Genomic DNA, 16,871 nt, shown 5'->3' on the forward strand with positions numbered 1-16,871 from the left:
GAAACCAGGGTGAATGGAGCCTGAATGACAAGTTTAACACATGTCATCTTCCATCAAGGAATCTATTGAACAAACTCCTTTAAAAATGTTCCCTACATGCTTGTTGGGGTGATGTCTGGGAACCCTTGAATAGGACAGCATTCTCCTAGGTGCTGTGGACTCAGACAGTAAGAGACAATCCCTGTCCTAAAAACTGTAACCATTCAACTATGCAAGATGGGTAAGAAGAGGAAGAAAGGACATCCCCCTTGTGGTAAAACACAGAGATTGATAATTTCCCTACTTCAAATTTAAGGGACTGAAGAAATTATCTCCTTTATCTTGGTTCAGTGTATAACTAGCAAGCCATCTTGATGCAGAGCAGGTCCTTTATTGCAGAGATGGGAGATACTGGCTCTGATGACAGAAAACCTGGTTCCTGAATGACTTCTCACTGCAATTTGAATGGCAAGTACCATTCCTAGCCCTGCTGTTGGTTTCCTGGGTGACTTCAAGCCTTTGCTCTCACTTCCTGCCTTGTAGGGAAAAGGGAAAGATCTTGGAGTGAAAAACTGAAGAATCATAAAATTATTTAGGTAGAAAAAAATCTCTTTAAGATCATTCAGTCCAAGCACTAACCCAGCACCACCAAGTCCACCACTAAATGATGTCCTTAAGTGCCATATCTACAAGTCTCCAAAATACTACTGGGCATGGTGAATCCACTGCTTTCCTGAGCAGCCTGCTGCAGTGCTTGACAGCCCTTTTGGTGAAGACTTTTTTCCCTCATCTCCAAACATCCCCTGGTGCAGCTTGAGGCCAATTCCTCCTGTACTATCACTTTTTGCTAGGGAGAAGGGACTGATCCCCACCTGCCTACACCCTCCATTCAGGCAGTGGTAGAGAGTAATAAAGTGCCCCCTGAACCTCCTTTTCTCCAGGCTAAATATCCCCCAGGTCCCCCAGCTGCTCCTCATAAAACTTGAGCTCCAGACCCTTCACCAGCTTTGCTGCCCTTCTTTGGACAAGCTCCAGCACCTCAGTGCCTTTTTCAGGGGCCTAAAACTGAGCACAGGTTTTAAGATGTGGCCTCACCAGTGCTGAATACAAGAGGATGATCATTTGCCTGGCTCCACAGGTGTAGTGGGTCACAGAAAATTTGCCCATGGATTATGGGATCTTCATTCTGCTCCCTGTCCCTGTCTTCCATTTTAGTGAATACCTGGAGACCAACTTAATGTTAGTCTTAAAGACTGAAGCAAAGGCAGCATTAAGTATGTCAGCCTTTTCCTTATCCTTTGTCACTGTGTTTCCTCCTGCATCCAGTAAAGAATGGAGATTCTCTGTAGCTCTCCTTTTGTTCCTAATGTATTTATAGGAACATTTTGATTCTTTTACAGTAGTGTCCAGAATAAGCTCTTGTTGGGCTTTGACCCTTCTGATTTTCTCCCTGTAAAACTTCAAGATATCCTTGTAGTCTGCCTGAGAAGCTTGCCCCTTCTTCCAAAGCTCATAAACTCTCCTCTTTTTTTCCCTTGAGATCCAGCCAAAGCTCTCTGTTCAGCCAGGCTTCTCTTCTTCCACTCCAGCTTTTCTTTAGGCAAGTGGGACAGCCTGCACCTGCAACTTTATTATTTCCTTCTTGAAGCATGTCCAGCCTTCCTGGGCTCCTTTGCCCTTCAGGACTGCTTCCCAAGGGACTCTATCAACAGTCTCCTAAACATGCTACAGTCTGCCCTCTGGAAATCCAAGTTAGTCATTCTGCTGATCCCCATCCTTCTCTGAGAATAGAAAACTCTATCATTTAATTTTGTGATCACCATAACTAAGATCAACTCCAACCATCATATGACCCATCCCTCCTTCTCTGTTCACAAACAAGAGGTCCAGTGCCTTCCCCAGGTGGCTCCCTCATCAGCAGTGTCAGGAAATTACCTTCCACACACTCCATGAGCCTCCTACACTGCTTCCTCTCTGCTGCATTGTCTTTCCAGCACACACCTGGAAAGTTGAAGTGCCCCCACAAGAAATAAGAAATAAGTCCCCCCTCCTGGTTCATAAGAAACCAGGGGATACATTTGGTGTGAGTTCTAATTCTTATTTTCCTACTGCTATAAACATCAAGTCTTTAAAGTGTAGGAGATGGAGAGTTAACCATAATGCAAGCTTGAAAAGGAAAGGATTGGGTAAAAGGACAAAACTGGAAGCTGAGGGGAAAATTCATCTGACTTCCTTGAGAGCTGCTTGCACCTCTAGGATGGCAAAAGGGCTTGAACTTCAGGATGGGGGATCTAATGGATCCTCCTCCTTGCTGACCCTTGATGTTGGGAAAAGAGGAAACACTGATATAGACAAACCTGATTAAAAAACCCCTGATGAAGTAGGTACTCAAAATCCATAGGATGGAGTGGGGGTGTAGGAGAGGTGGGTGAGGAGGAGAAAAATGTATTGAAGTGCCGTAAGTAATACAAAATAATTTTCGTTTTATTGGCACAGTTTCAATTACAATTGTATGCTGCCAGGCACAGATCTTGTGTTAGTATGTTAGAAAAAGCGTCAGTGCTGCTCTCCCTCTGATCTCCCCTGTCTTTCCTATCTGTTCCTAATCAGAGCACTGCAAATCCCACTCTTGTGGAGTCCATAGGGAAGCTGGAGGGTTGGTTATTCCTGTGTTTGTGTTGTTTGAAATGTAGTGAAAAAGGAATAGCTTCTTTTACCATCATCTGTACTGTAAAATATTTCTCTTCTTTCTAGACTGTCTCTATTTTGTAAAGCTCTTGTCTGGCCTGGTTGGAGTCTTAGTCTCATGTTTATCCCTATGGGATAAACTTCTTAGCATGAAGTCACTTATTCTTGCAAAAGTTGGATTTTATTTTTTTGCTCTATTTTGCTGCATAAGTAGTTTGGTAGAAATGGTGAAGGAAGGGTGTTTGGGATTTTGTTCACAAGGTGGCACTAGCCACTAACCAGTGCTACCTTCCTTTAAGTCCCAGCACTGAATTGTCTAAATCTTTAACAGGGTGGTAGGAAGAGCTGGGAATGATTAACTGTTGACCAGACAACTAAGAGTGTTTTCTTACATTCAGTCAAGTCCTCTTTTTTGTCTACTTAAATAGCACTTGGATATCAGAGAAATGTAAACTTTTTTTTTTTTTTTTAAAGAAAATATAGTTGCATCTCAGAGATGCTTAGTTAGAGGGAATGTTCTTAGCATAATGTGAGGGAGGGTACAGTGAAATACTATTATTATTAATGGCAGCTTGGATTCTAATTGTCTCTACCCATGAGGCAATAATTTTTTGCATTGACAGCTTGCTGTTTGTTTCTGCTTCATTTGTGTCCCACTGTACTGATACCTTAGAAACTGCAGTGCTTTATACAAATTTCAAAATGCAGTGCCTTTATACAAGATTTCTTTAATTCCACAAAAATATTGGACGAATCTCTGTTTATATTAACTGCTCCCGTTTTTGTCCCACTTCTTTTGTTTTACAGACAAGCTGCTCTCCAGTTGAGCAGCCATTCAAGCAGAGATGCATAGGATGCACATGACCAGAGAGGCAGTGTCTCTCTCATTAATTACTGTGTGAAGTCAGCTGCAGTTTAGTTTGCCATTTTACAGTTTCTCCTACTTCAGTAATCCCCATTTTGTCTCTGGCAAGCCCTTCTCATTTCAAGGGAAAGAGGAAGAATAGAATAAAATTACATTTACATATTGCTGGCTTTATATCTCAGTTTAAGCATGGTGTGTTCAGTGTAATCCATTACTGCTAATAAGCTACATGTAAAATTGCCTCAACTGCATTTTATGAACAGTAATTCTTCTTCAATTCTTCATTTTAAGAACAGTAATTCTTTTGGATATTAAATATTTGAGGTAGTGTAAATGCTAATTAGCTGCCAGTGCAGAAACTGATTTGTAACAACATAGCTTCTCTCCTGGCCTTTCTTACACCTTCCCTTCTCTTTATTTAGAGCTGGTTTCTCCTTGCCTTTTGCACAAGTGAGTGGGATCTGCCAACCCCAAAATACATGACTTTATGGAAAAGCCTCTATGAATGAAACCTATCACCAAGCACAGTGCAGAGGCTGTATCCAAATGGCTCCTTCCCAGCAACTGGATGATAGGCAGAAAAAGACTGAGAGCTGCTTTTTCCTACTTCCCAAGGCAGTGGTGAGTGCACTGGCAGGTATGTTCAGCCCAGGAGAAGTGCCACAAAGCACCTGCTTCCCACAGACAGCCTCTTCAGGCTCTTTCAGTTTTTTCCTGGCCCCTCTCCAGGACTGAGAGAGGACAGGCACTATGGCTATCTACAAATGCATCTGGTGGGTTCTCTTGCTCAGAGCCCTCTGACTGGTTATCAAGGGCCTGATCTTACAAAATGCTGCACTGTGCCATTAGTTTCTACTGACTTTGACGGTGGGACCACACCATACCACAGATTTGGGCCTTGAGACATTCCAAGGAAAGGTTACTTTGATTGGGAGCTACAGTGGGGGTTAACAGGTGAGTACTAATACTGTGGTATTGGACTCCTGGTACATTGTGTTATTCTTCCTTCCCTTTCCACCAAACTTGTTCTGATTTCCACGATATAGAAGTAGCATCTGGCCTACCACTTCTTCTCTAAATACTCAGTGATCAAAAAGAAAATGTGTCATTGTCATATCAAACTTTCCTTTGTCTGTACAGGCTGAGAGCAGCAGACCCAGAGAGAGCAGCAGCTCAGAGGGCACTGGTGTATTTGGGCAGGACAAGAAGTCTTCCCTCCTTGGTTAGTACAGGCTGATGGGTGTCACAGCTGTGGGACTGTGAGGTTTCCCTGGTTGTGTCAGGATTGTGTTCAGCCTTGGCATCTTTTTTCACTACACACTGAAGCAGAGGTGGGACAAGGGTGTTGAGTGTTACCCTGTGGTGTTTCTCTTGGCAGGTTGGTCTGTGTCACTGCCTGTGGATTCCAGGAGCCATGGCCAGATCAAGGGGGAGAAGGATGAGACTGGATGTTTGCACTCTACATTGCTGGCACCAAGGTTTTCAGAGCCAACAACTGTACAGCCTGCAAGGGAGATACTAAAATTGGCATCTGCCCTTTGTTCAACAGGTTAGATGATCCTGGCTCACATTACTGAGGCTGCATCCAAGACAAAGCTAGAGACAACACTACTACTCCAGCCTTCCTGTTCCCCACCCCTCCAGCACTCTTTAGCACCAGGCAGGACAGCAGAATCACTGGGACAATTTGCATCCAGGATGTGCAGTGCCTTCCTGGGCTCCCGGTCTCACAGCCTTGTCACCATCATATTTTCTGAAAAATCCCCTTGCCCAGGATTCTTCTCCTGGGAAGCTGAGAAGCCTCAGAGAAAAAGGAAAACAATATTATCTCATTTGCTTCTCCTGTGTTTTGCTGCTTTGGAATGTGGTTTGGAGATTGTTTATCCAACAGGTGGATGTTTGATTGGTTTCATGTGAATTGTTTTAACTTAATGACCAATCACAGTCAGGCTGCGTCAGACTCTGAGAGACAGTCATGAGTTTCCATTCTCATTCTTTGTGGCCTTCTGTCTGCATCCTTTCTCTATTCTTTAGTATAGTTTTAATATAGCATTCTTTAATATAATATAATATAAAATAATAAATTAGCCTTCTAAGAACATGGAGTCAGATTCATCATTCCTTCCTGCCACAGGGGACCCCAAAAATACCACACAGCCTCTTCCTGCCTGCCATGTTCTCAGTGTGACACTGGGAACAAAGGGCATCTGGGGGCCTGCAGCGTGGCTGCTCCCTCCTGTGCTCACAGCAGGCGCATGGAAGCACTGGAAGCACGACCCCCTGTGTCTCTGTGTTGGAATGAATCGGTGTCACAGCTGTCTGCCAGGCTGGGCTGGGTTGCTGTACCCTGGAGAAGCCGTGGCACGAGCGCTTGGAACGGGAGGCTGTGCTGTGGGCAGGCTCATGTTGTGCCAGGCTGAGCAATTAGGGCTCGTCCACTGAATAAAGCAGACTGTGACCAGGCTTCTTGGCACTGTGTGGCTATTGTATGGCAGATGGCACACGGGGTATAATGGGCTGAGAAAATATTCTGAGTGGGGAAAATGTCACAGCTAAAAATGGCACCACAGCTGACGTGGCTCTGGAGAAGCAGAGGCCAACTGAAAAAGCCTTTCATGCAGACAGTGGGTACCAGCAAAAGATGAAGACAGTCATGAGACTTTTTCTTTCTTCCCATTCTGAATCAGTTGATATGTCTCAGACTTTTGAATTGTGGCCAAGTAAAGAGAAGAGGTGAAGAGTGAATTTTCTTGTTCTGTTTTTAGTATGGAATACAAATTGAAAATGCAAACTGAGACACCAGCTTTTTCCATCAAGGGAGTTAACTTGGTCCCTGATGAATTGCTGTGCACTGAGGGGGGTCAGAGAGCATTATTAACTAGACAACACAAAACTGACCTGTTATATTGATTGATCATAATTTGCAAGGCAGAGGGAAACCCCCAGGTGGGTTCAGAAAATTTAAGAAAGTTGAGCAACTGTCCAGTACTGCAGAGGCACTAGAAAATGAAATCTAAAAACGAGAAGAAATGCAAAAAGACATGCCAGAACTAAAAATGTGCTGATGTAGAGACTTTGGCAAACATTGTTAGCCAAGACAATGCAACATTTGAAAGAAGGATGCAAAAACACCCACGGGTTGTATTACTTGCTAGTGGAATGCAAAGAGTATAGGTTGGACTGGAGGATGGTGAGCTTCAGGAAGAAAGAAAAAGTGGATACTGCTTCAGCTGAAGCAAATCTCTCCTAAACCACACAGCTGTGTTAGCAAAGAGTTAGCCAGTGAGTCACAAGCTGATATGATCCACAAATACAAGAATATCAACATAGACACAGTGCTGATATGACTGAAGAGAAACAGATAAAGCCTAAGACATGGTGGTAAGGGATGCAAATTGACAATCTTGGTAAGCTATGAGTGGGCTCTATTAGTTTGCTCAGTGCAGACATGGGGAGGATACTAATTGTTATGGGAATCTGGGATTTACCTACTTGCTGACTTCCTAAGGTGAATATGCCATTAGAGAGGAAGGAAGCCAAAAAAAAAAAAGAGAAGAAAATTGAGAGTGTGTGTCCAAAGATCAGCAGTATTTGCAACAGCAGCAAACAGAGACAGCCCCACTGTCCCATACCATTAGTATAGCTCTCCTTGCCCTGAGGCAGAAGTCTGGGGAGAGACAGGCAAATTGATTACACTGTGAATCACAAAATCAATAGGGGAGTTAACAGCATAGATACCCATTTGCTCATTGTTCTGAGAGAAGGCAGAAATCCAGAATTATCCACTTCATATATGAACCCAAAGAAATTTAATAAGCATTTAGAAAGGGAGCATTTTTCCATGACCTGGAAGAAAAATGCTTGAAGAATTCAAACATTTTTTTTTAAGCTTGGTGTACCAGCAAAGTTCCAAAAGCCTAAAAAGAATGCATACATGCATTTAAACCTTGTGCATTGCTGGGACACTGCTTTCTCAGCTAAACTGTGGGACTTGGACCTGCAGCATGGCCCCCGAATGACTGAATGTTGGGATAGGCTTGTTTGTGCACCATTTCCCCTTCTCTCTCTCAAAGTCTTTGTTTTCATTAAGAAAGAGAATATCTGTGCAGGAAGGGAGAAAGCCAGAAAGGTCTCCATAGGTACTGCCTTGTATTATGCAGTATACTCATCCTGATAGCATTAAGATGCCACTTGGGATTTCTTGGCTCCTGAGAAATTTCACCGGAAAATGCCAAGAACAGTAAATGGTAAGGGGAGCAAATATTTCTACAGAGCATTGCTTTGTCAGCCTGGGTCACTGCCTGGGTCTCCTTCTCTGAGAGACAGTGGTGAGACAGACATTCCACTGAGTGATGCAGGCTCAGGGCGATCAAGCCTGTGCAGAGTGTGGGTGCTGAGGAGCACTGGCTGTGCTCCTTGGGAAGGGAACAGTGCTGCACTTTTTGGGAGGCTCCTCTGCAGAGTCCCACGTTGCACAGGGCTTCATGGTTGCAGCCAGCAGACTGCACAGGGCAGACCTCTGTGCCTGCTTGGCTCAGGGTGAGTTCTGAATCAGGAAATCAAGCTCATCAACAAGTCATCCCCTATCCAGCCCTTTTCCCCATTTTCCATAATGTCCTTCTTTATTATCCTCCTACCCTTAAGGAAATTGACTTGCCTGGCTCTCTCCCTTCAGTGATGCAAGCTACCATGTAACTAACCCTTGTTATCTGCATGTGATAAACATTTCCTTCCTTCTCTAGCTTATTGTCTTTAGACTGCAGATATTTGAGGGCAGGTTTGATTTCCTGTATGTTTATATGGTATTTACAACAGCAGAATCCAAATTTGGGCTGAAACTATCAGGATTTAGTCATCCTTATTCTTATTTATCATTTATAAAAGATAAGTTCCACAGGTAAATGCTCTGTAAAAAGCACTGCTTCTTCCACTGACCTTGGTTCTTGCTGTGCCTCATTTGCATTGAGGATGTGTTGGAGGAAATTGCTCTACACACAACATGGAGTAAATTGCACTTTATTATACCCTTATTCAACATCTCGATTTTATTTTTTTTCTTTTAATTTCTCCTTTTTCTGTTAAACCCCCAGAAAAATGTAAACAATTCACATTTTTTTCTTATATGAGCAGCAAGAGCCTTCTCTGTCATCTTATTCTGCTGAGTAGTGAGTTCAAACAGTTTCACATCACTCTTCACATACAGCTCAGCAGAGTGTGTCATCCAGCCTCTTCCCTTCAGCCATTTGCCCTCATCTCAGCAAGTTCTTAGTCTAAAAAAGATCCTAAATTTCATTAATTGGTCTGTGAGCTGACATATAATGTAGCCTGGTTTGTGAGGGTGCACAGAAAGAGGGGAAACCTCATTCATAGCATTTGAAGTTCTTTTAGCCAAATGGTTATTACAGATATTTGTGCAAAGAAAGCACCTGTGCTCTTAGATTCACTCCAAGTGCTTATTTTCCAATTTTGGGTCATGTTCCCTTCAGAAAGTAGGCATGAGAGGAAGAGCAGCCCAGCTGAGATGAAGAAGTGAGAGATTTGAGGAGAATTATGTTTGAATTACAAATCCATTTCCCACACGTGACATGTGTGAGAAAAAACAGAGGCTGGTGGGTTGTGCTTTGGTTCCAAAAAAACAAAGACTATGGAATCTTTAACCAGCAGAGAAGCACGGGTAGAGTAAATCATTGCCTAGAGAGTGGATTTGGTTGAAGATCCTTACGTGTCATGAACACAAAGGTCAAGTGGTGCAAGACATAAGTGCTCCTGCTATCTGCTCTCCAAACAGTTTGCTCTGTTCCTTAGAGTTACCTGGACAGTGCAGGATTTTCATAAAGCTGGCTAGGAAATGCATGGTAGTGTCTTACACACAGAAAATCTGTTTGGAGAAACTTAAACTGCAGGTCCCATCCTCAGTCTCTTGAGGCAGAGGGGGATTAAGCAGTAGAGAGTGATGGTCAGGCTCACTATGGGATTTGTATCACTGAGCTGAGATACTGAGACTAGCTAGGGCTTATAGCTGCAAGGGCATAGACAAAGAAGAAAGTGCTGAGTTAAGCAGCTCTGGATGTATTTTGGCCACTTGCAGTCTGTTTAGAATAGGAAAAGAGGACCAGAGGGAGGTAGGATCTGGTTTTCCTTGAGGCTTCATGTGAGACCCGGCTGAGAGCTTCAGGCAGTCAGAGGTGACTTGACTCCCTTCTTCTTGTTTTTCCCAAGCTTCTTCCTTTGACTCGAGGCTCTTGATATAACATACAATACAGTAGTGAGAGGCTCAAACTCCTAATCAGTATAAATAGTAAGGTTTGCTCACTTGGCATGACTTGGCTTTAGCTCTCAAGAAAAATTTCATTGTCTTGCTTTGAGTTCCTCCAAAGTCTCTACAAAGAAAAGTTGCTCAGTTGTCCTGAAAGTAGGGAATACATGCAGTAGAAGAAAGACAAAAACTCAATTTGGACACCAGTAGAAGAGAAACTAAGCAAGGAGTGTGGAAATAAGGCTTTGTGTGCAGTGTCAAATCTCTGTGCTGTCTTCCCAATATGCAGCCTACTTTCATTATTTTGTTTTTCTTCTTGGAGTCCTAGTTCAGGCTGTTGAATTACAGACTCAGTTCTCATGACCAGAAATACAACCTCAGTTCCCAATCCTCTGAGTTGCAGAGCTTGAAACAATGGCATGATAGTAAGACCCTCAAATGGAGAGTCTTCTGTGAAACTATTTTAAGCCATTTTGGCAGGAGGAGGATATTTGATTGTATTATGCAGAAGCTGCAGAATTATCTTCCTTCTCTTCCCCCACTTATATTTCTTGTAGATGAAGAGGTGGGAAATGTACCAGATTATGTGGAGTTGATGGGGGAAACCTATCTAGGATTTCTTGATTTAAAAACTGCTGGACTTTTTGTATTGTGACAGAAATACTTTACAAAACTCTGCTGTGTTTCATGTGCTTGAAACTTTTAAAGATGTCCTAGATATAATATATGGTAGATAAAAGAGATATAAAATACATTTTGGATACTGCAGACAAGGATTTTATGCATGTAATGACTGTCAGAATTTGCAGGATAGGAATCTAAGTCAATAGGTGTGTTAGAAATACTTAGAAGAGAGGTCTGCTCATCTGAGAAACACCAGGCTCAAACCCCATCTGAGAAACTGCAGGCTTAAAAGCAAAATGTGTGGCAGATAAAAGCAAACTGGTCTCTTTTGAACTTCTCAATGATTTTTTTATTACTGATACATCTGTGTGTAAGATAGCTTTGAGACCATTTTAATGCATCGTTTGGAAGAAGGTGAGTTTTAAACCTGAAGTTTTCTTTCTTGCTTGCATTTATTTTTCCCCTTCAGGGCATACAGGTGTTCCTTTGCTGTCCCTGTACCTGCTCATATTGCAATTTTCCATGGCAGTGCTTGGGGCAGGGGTGGCAGCAGCAGCAGCAGCAGCCTGGCTGTGGGTCAGGCTGTGGCAAGCCCACAAGGAGGTACCTGGCAGATCATACACTTGTTCTCCACCTCTGCTTTCTGGCATGGCTCTAGCCAGAAAGAGTTAGACCATATGGATTTGTGAACATAGCAATTTAAAGTGCCGGGCTGAAAACCATAATTTAGTAGAGAAATATTTCAATGTTCCTACTGCATTATGCCAATGTAAAGAATTCTGGCAGTTCTAATAATAACCTTCCTTTACATAGCTTAAAAAAGCCCTCTAGTCTTTCTTTTCTACTTTTTTTTTTTTCCAGGCAGTTCCTAGTTGTAAACTATGTAATAAAGTTTTCAAGAGAAACTGTTTCTATTTTACTACTGACTAGAAGAATCAACATTCTTTATTGTGAGACCAGACTCTAAATATGTAACTCCTGAAAGCTTAAAGTTTATTTCCTTTATGAAAAAGTGTATTCAGATCAAGAGTCCAAATTTCAGAGCTTTCTTTATCCTAAGTTTTAAAGATCAGGGTTGTGGAGAAGTAGGAGGATATGAACAACATTTCAGAGGAGGGTTTTGAATTCTGAATTAGGCATTCATTGCTGCTGTCCAAATTCCTAAAGTTTTTCTCATTTTAAACCATTTATTTATTTATTTAGTATTTGAATTATCATAACATCAGGAAACACATTAGTCACACATCTGTTATCAGAGTGGTACTATCAAAGTCTGATTAGAGTAATTTTTAAAATCAGAGCCTGTAAGTGAAGTCTGTAGTATCTGTTTTCATCTGGATAAAAAGCAGCACTCTTTTTTGAAGAGAAATTGATCTGACTGCACACTTGGATACCAATTAGGAAGAAATTCTCACTGCAAAAGCACAAGAAAGAGTGGGTGGAAGGTTGTACATCTCTTTAAAAAGAAACTGTAATGATACCCATTTTACAGTCATGTTAATCATGCCATTTGAATTGGGGAATATCTGAGGAGAGATGTCTGAACACAAGCTTTTGGGTGTGGGGAAGGTGCACCAGAAAACAAACCATGATTGATGAAAGAATGCTCTGCTCTGCTCTGCTCTAGCAGTGAGATACTGTTAGATATTAATGCAATGCATTTGTTACAGGTGAGGGTGTGGCATGCAGAGGTTTTTTATGTATTTTATGTATTTTTAGTAGAGAGCCTGTTTCCTTCTAAAACAGCTGCAGCTACTGTAACCCTGTGTAAAAGGTATCATTAACTTAAAAGGAGCTTAGAAGGATGCTGCTGCTTCCTCTATGTGTGTAAAGTCAGATCCATCTTGCACATCCTGCATGAGACTAAGGTATCTGAGTCTCAGGTGTGCTCTGCTGTGCTGCCTTCATCTCCAACTTCACGTATGATTGCAATGGAGGAGAGGTCACAGTGTTCTGGTGCAGCTGTGTTAGGTTTTGGAGCCAAGGGACCTCTTGCTAGAATGTGATTTTCTCTTAGTAACTGCATACCATGGCCTTTCCTCCATCCTGCACTGGAGAGTCAACTTTGTGCCTTGCCATGTGATGCAACTGGTGAAGACCCATGTGCTGGACTGGAAGAAGATAGGAAAGGTGCCCATGGGCTCAGACAGACCACAGACCAGCTTTAATGTGTGGATGGCTTGGAAGCAGTAGTCCTTAGGCATCCACCTCTCCTTGGGGAAATACAGGAGTGTTCAAGCTAACTTTATACTTTTTCTATGTTTTGTTGGTTTGTTTTTTTTTGTCTGTACAAAGAGAGTTGTACTACATTACATCATGATTTTTGCATGCATGCAAATCATGACTAAACCCCTTGCTTCTGTATCATAAAATTGTCCCCTGCTGACAAGGCAATGGGCAAGTCTTCTTTGCCAGAAGTGACCTGAAGGAGGTTGCTCTGCACTCTCACTCCTTGGGGCTCTTCCAGTTTCTGTTTCCCCAGCTCTGGCGTGTTGGGCCTGTCCTTCAGCTAGGAAAGAGGCACAGCTCCCTTGAACTCAGGGGAGCTCTACTAACCTGTGCCAATGGCAGATATGATCCATTATTGTTAGTGTTCCCAGATGGTGAAATGTCCAGATGCTGTTACTGTAGGCAAGGAAGGAGGAGCCAGTTTTGTCCTTAATCTGTATCTTTGTAATACTATGGAGGGGGAAAAGGTGAAGAAGCATCTTGCCTCCTCTCACTTCTGCTAGTATTTACTCATGGATGTGACAAGCTGTCATTTTCTAGTTTGTGTGAAAAGTGACACTTATTTCCCTTCCCCCCTTTGCAACCTTGCCAATGTATTTGCTGCATGCAGATATAGATTTGTGTTCATTTCCCTAGCAGATGTCACAGTGATTCAGTGCAAAATCTGCTTGGGGACATGATGATAATTGAACTGTCCTCCAGGAAGGGGAGATGAATGCGTGGGCATTTTCTGCTTCTGTTACAACAGTGGAGCTTTGTATTTCAGATCCTCGATTCAGAGCTTTAATTTTCCATTTTTCCCAAGCAGGCTGGGTGAGATGTACTGACACCTAAAATGATGTTTGAATTGTGCACTACCTAAACTATTTGAGAACTGAATTTGTATGCAATTCCATTGTGAAGTGACAGTTGTTTGATATTTAGATGCAAGAAAGCATCTATTAGTGGAATGTAAATATTACTGCTATTTAAAGTAAAGTTTAATTCAGTGCTGGCTCCTGATACTCAAAATTTACTGAGAAAGATTATCCTTTCTTTCACTTCTGCATCCAATTTACATATAAAAATCATTCACTGTCAAGGAAGTGGCTCAAGAAGGTTTGGTATTCTAGTTATGACAACCCAGGGGCACCACTTCCCTCTTCAGAGTACAAGTTGATTATATAGCTGCAACAAAATAATAGAGGAGCCAAATTAAAGAAGAGTAAAAAGCAGTAACTACCTGCTCACATTGCTGCTGCTATGCAATTGTTTGATAGCTGTATAATTGATGTGTGTGGCTGTGATATGCAATCTCCAGTTTGTGTGCATGCTTGGTGCCTGTAAATTCTTCCAGGAATTCCTGACTGCCTGCTATTTTCTGTTGTTAGGAGTAGATGTTTACATTCAGTGCATCTCCAGCTGGCTCTTGACCAAGCCTTCTCAAAGCTCGTGGAAATACCCCTCCTTTAATAAAGTTAATGTCAGTGGAGATTGCCATCTTCAACCATTTTGATATCCTTGGCACAAAGGAAATGCTGTTTCCTCCCTCTGGAGGATTAGACAGCATTAAAGCTGCTCCATCTGTGAAGATTGACACACTGCTGGGTGGCTGGTTTTTTTCCCCTTCCCCCCTTGAAAGAGTTACTGCTGCAAAGGGGTGCCTGCAAGAGGAGAGCTGTACTGCAGACTGCCTGACATCTGCTCTGTTCCTTTTGCTCTGTCTGCAGAATGCCTGCACCTGAAAATCACTTTCATCTCCTGCTGTTTGGAGAGGATGTTCCTGTGCTGGTATCCCACTGCTCATCCCAGCACTGTGCAGTGGCAGTGGGAACACTGAGTCTGTCCCTGCTGCTATACTGGGGTGCCCTCCCACTCCTGTTTGCTGGGGCTGGGGAGCAGTGTGGATGCCAGACTGCATTTGAGCAGCTTTTGTTTGCATTATTGACAGTTTTCCCGATTTGTCTGGGAATTCTGACAGATGCCTTCTGGGTCCCCAGGGTGTTGAGCACACCAAACCTTCTTGTGACCAAGGAGGCAGATCCCTCTCCTTTCTGGTAGGTTGAGAGATTGATATGCCAAACATCTTCTCAGCTTATTTTGCAATGTGTGTATCCTTCTCCAAACAAGGGCTGGATGATCCTCACAGAACCATCAAACACAAATCCCTTCAACTACTTTCCTCCACACTGATTTCCTAAGTCCATTTGCTGAAATGGTCCTGACAGCAAATCACCTAGGCAGCTTTTTCTTTTCAAGACCTGAACACTTTTTCACAGAAAGTAATGTGAAAAACTCAGAGAAATGAAGGTACTCTTTTTTTGGACATATGAAATCATATTTTGGACATATAAAATCCCACTGTCCTACTCAGAATCTCCCCCAGGTATTCAGCATACCTACCACTGCAGGGAATTCAGATGCTTTGCATCACAGGAGATTTGTTTGTGCCTCGGTGCCTCGACAGAAGTGTGGGTGCAGGGGTGTATGTGTGGCCTCTGGTGTGAACAGCTCAATTGAAAGGAGTTACCCTGTGGGAGGGTAGGAAAAAAAGGGGTGGGAGGAAATTGGAGGAAAGGCCAAGGAGCTAAAAAAAGAGGCTCAGGGGTCACATTTTAGATCAGAGGAACACAGTCCCCAGTGTGGAGTGATTTGTGTTCATCTGCATCTTAATAAATGACAATCTGTCAGGCTCAACATGATCCTTTTGGGCAGGATTTTCCAAAGGGCTGATGTGTGTTCCCTTATCTCTTCCTGCTGTTGTGGAACTTGCTCCTGAGATTTGTAATGGTTGTTACATCTAGGAACTATACCTGCAACCTGAGCTGGAAAATTGCTGTTCTGGTATAGTCACTAGAAGAGAAAAAAGGAATTGTCATCTTATCTTCTTGTGTCAACAGAAGAAGGAAAACCAAAGAATGAATGCCCTTTTAGACAAAAGGGAGTAGTTTTTTAACCTAGTTATCTGCACAAAATGAATCCCACTCTGGAAGTCTAGAGGGCATTTAAAAAAAAGAACAATTTCTAACCACTGGGGGAGTTGCAGGGACTTTCAAATTAAAATGTTTCATTTCTGTCCCTATGACCTCTTATTCATTGGGATTGCAAAACTGCCCTCATCTTGGAGAGACTTTAGTGGAGAGGAATTTGCAGCTAGGGTTGAATATGTTTCCTGTGGCAAAAGACACTGCTCTGCTTTGGGGGTGATGAACATACTTAAAATGACACTGCAAAAGTTTTTCAGTCTCTGCAACAGATGAGCAAACCCAACCCCAAAGTGGGAGGTGAAATGATGAAGCTGCATCATTTTGACAAATGGTGGTGCTGAACCATTAGCATAGCTAATGGCAATTGCTGTGTAACAGTTCATACATGAAAGAAGGGGAAAAGAGAAAAGAAGGATAAAGACAAATTGAGGACGGAGGGAAACAATGGCTTAAATGATACTTGCAGTGGTAGAAAGAAGGGGAAGGTATTGAGACTGGGGAATAAACAAGGCTGAGCTGGATGGTGAGGGAGAAGTAGAGATGACAGACTTGAGGAGTGAGGAGCAGAGGTGAGATCTGCATTGCAATCCAAAGTGTTTATTAAGCTCTAGGAGATGTGAGGCATTTGGTCAGGTACTGCTGCAGCATGTTTGTGCCAGGGAGGTTTCAAAACCTGCCCTGTGTGACTGCCTTTAGTTTCACAGCCTTGGTGCTGCTGCTGCAGGCTGCTCTCGGGCACCAAGATGGAAATGCAGGGATGTGGCTCTGCAGCAGCATGCTTCTGGAGGTTATGGCATGGGAGAAGGCAGGAGAGGGATCACAGTTAATCACTACTTCTCCTGACATATAAAGTTGGATGCTAAAACAGACTCTGCTTCACTCCTACACACAATGTGCTCAATCATTCCATTTTTAATGTAACAGGAAGCACTGAAAAGTCTGATTCTGCCAGAGCAGAAAATCTAGCTATTAATGCTGGGAGAGGGGAAAAAAAGGGGCTTTGTACACAGGAAGCATTTCACTTGTACAAATCTGAGACAGATATTTTTAATTCAAGTATTTTAAAGGTTTGAATTTCCTATATACATAAATATATGGAAGGGCACACTTGAAGTGTGGACACTTAGGATCTTGCACACATCAAATTCAGTTTGCAAAACTGACAAATTTTTCTGTATCTAGATACTTCATAGGCTTCATATTTTCTGGCACAAGGTAAAATAGCCTATAACCAGCCTGGAAACTATAGAGGAGGGTATAAAAA

The 16,871-nt window shown here is 42.6% G+C and overlaps 1 long non-coding RNA gene across 1 annotated transcript; it reads left to right on the forward strand.

Annotated features, from left to right (window-relative positions):
• The first annotated feature begins 3,994 nt into the window (after positions 1 to 3,994).
• LOC136571352 (uncharacterized) lies at positions 3,995 to 5,631 on the forward strand. The gene is made up of 2 exons (XR_010785700.1): positions 3,995 to 4,153; positions 4,911 to 5,631. It is a non-coding gene; the product is annotated as an uncharacterized lncRNA (long non-coding RNA).
• The last annotated feature ends 11,240 nt before the right edge of the window (positions 5,632 to 16,871 follow it).

Source organism: Molothrus aeneus, chromosome 1 (genome assembly GCF_037042795.1).
Source record: "Molothrus aeneus isolate 106 chromosome 1, BPBGC_Maene_1.0, whole genome shotgun sequence".
Lineage (NCBI taxonomy): Eukaryota > Metazoa > Chordata > Aves > Passeriformes > Icteridae > Molothrus > Molothrus aeneus.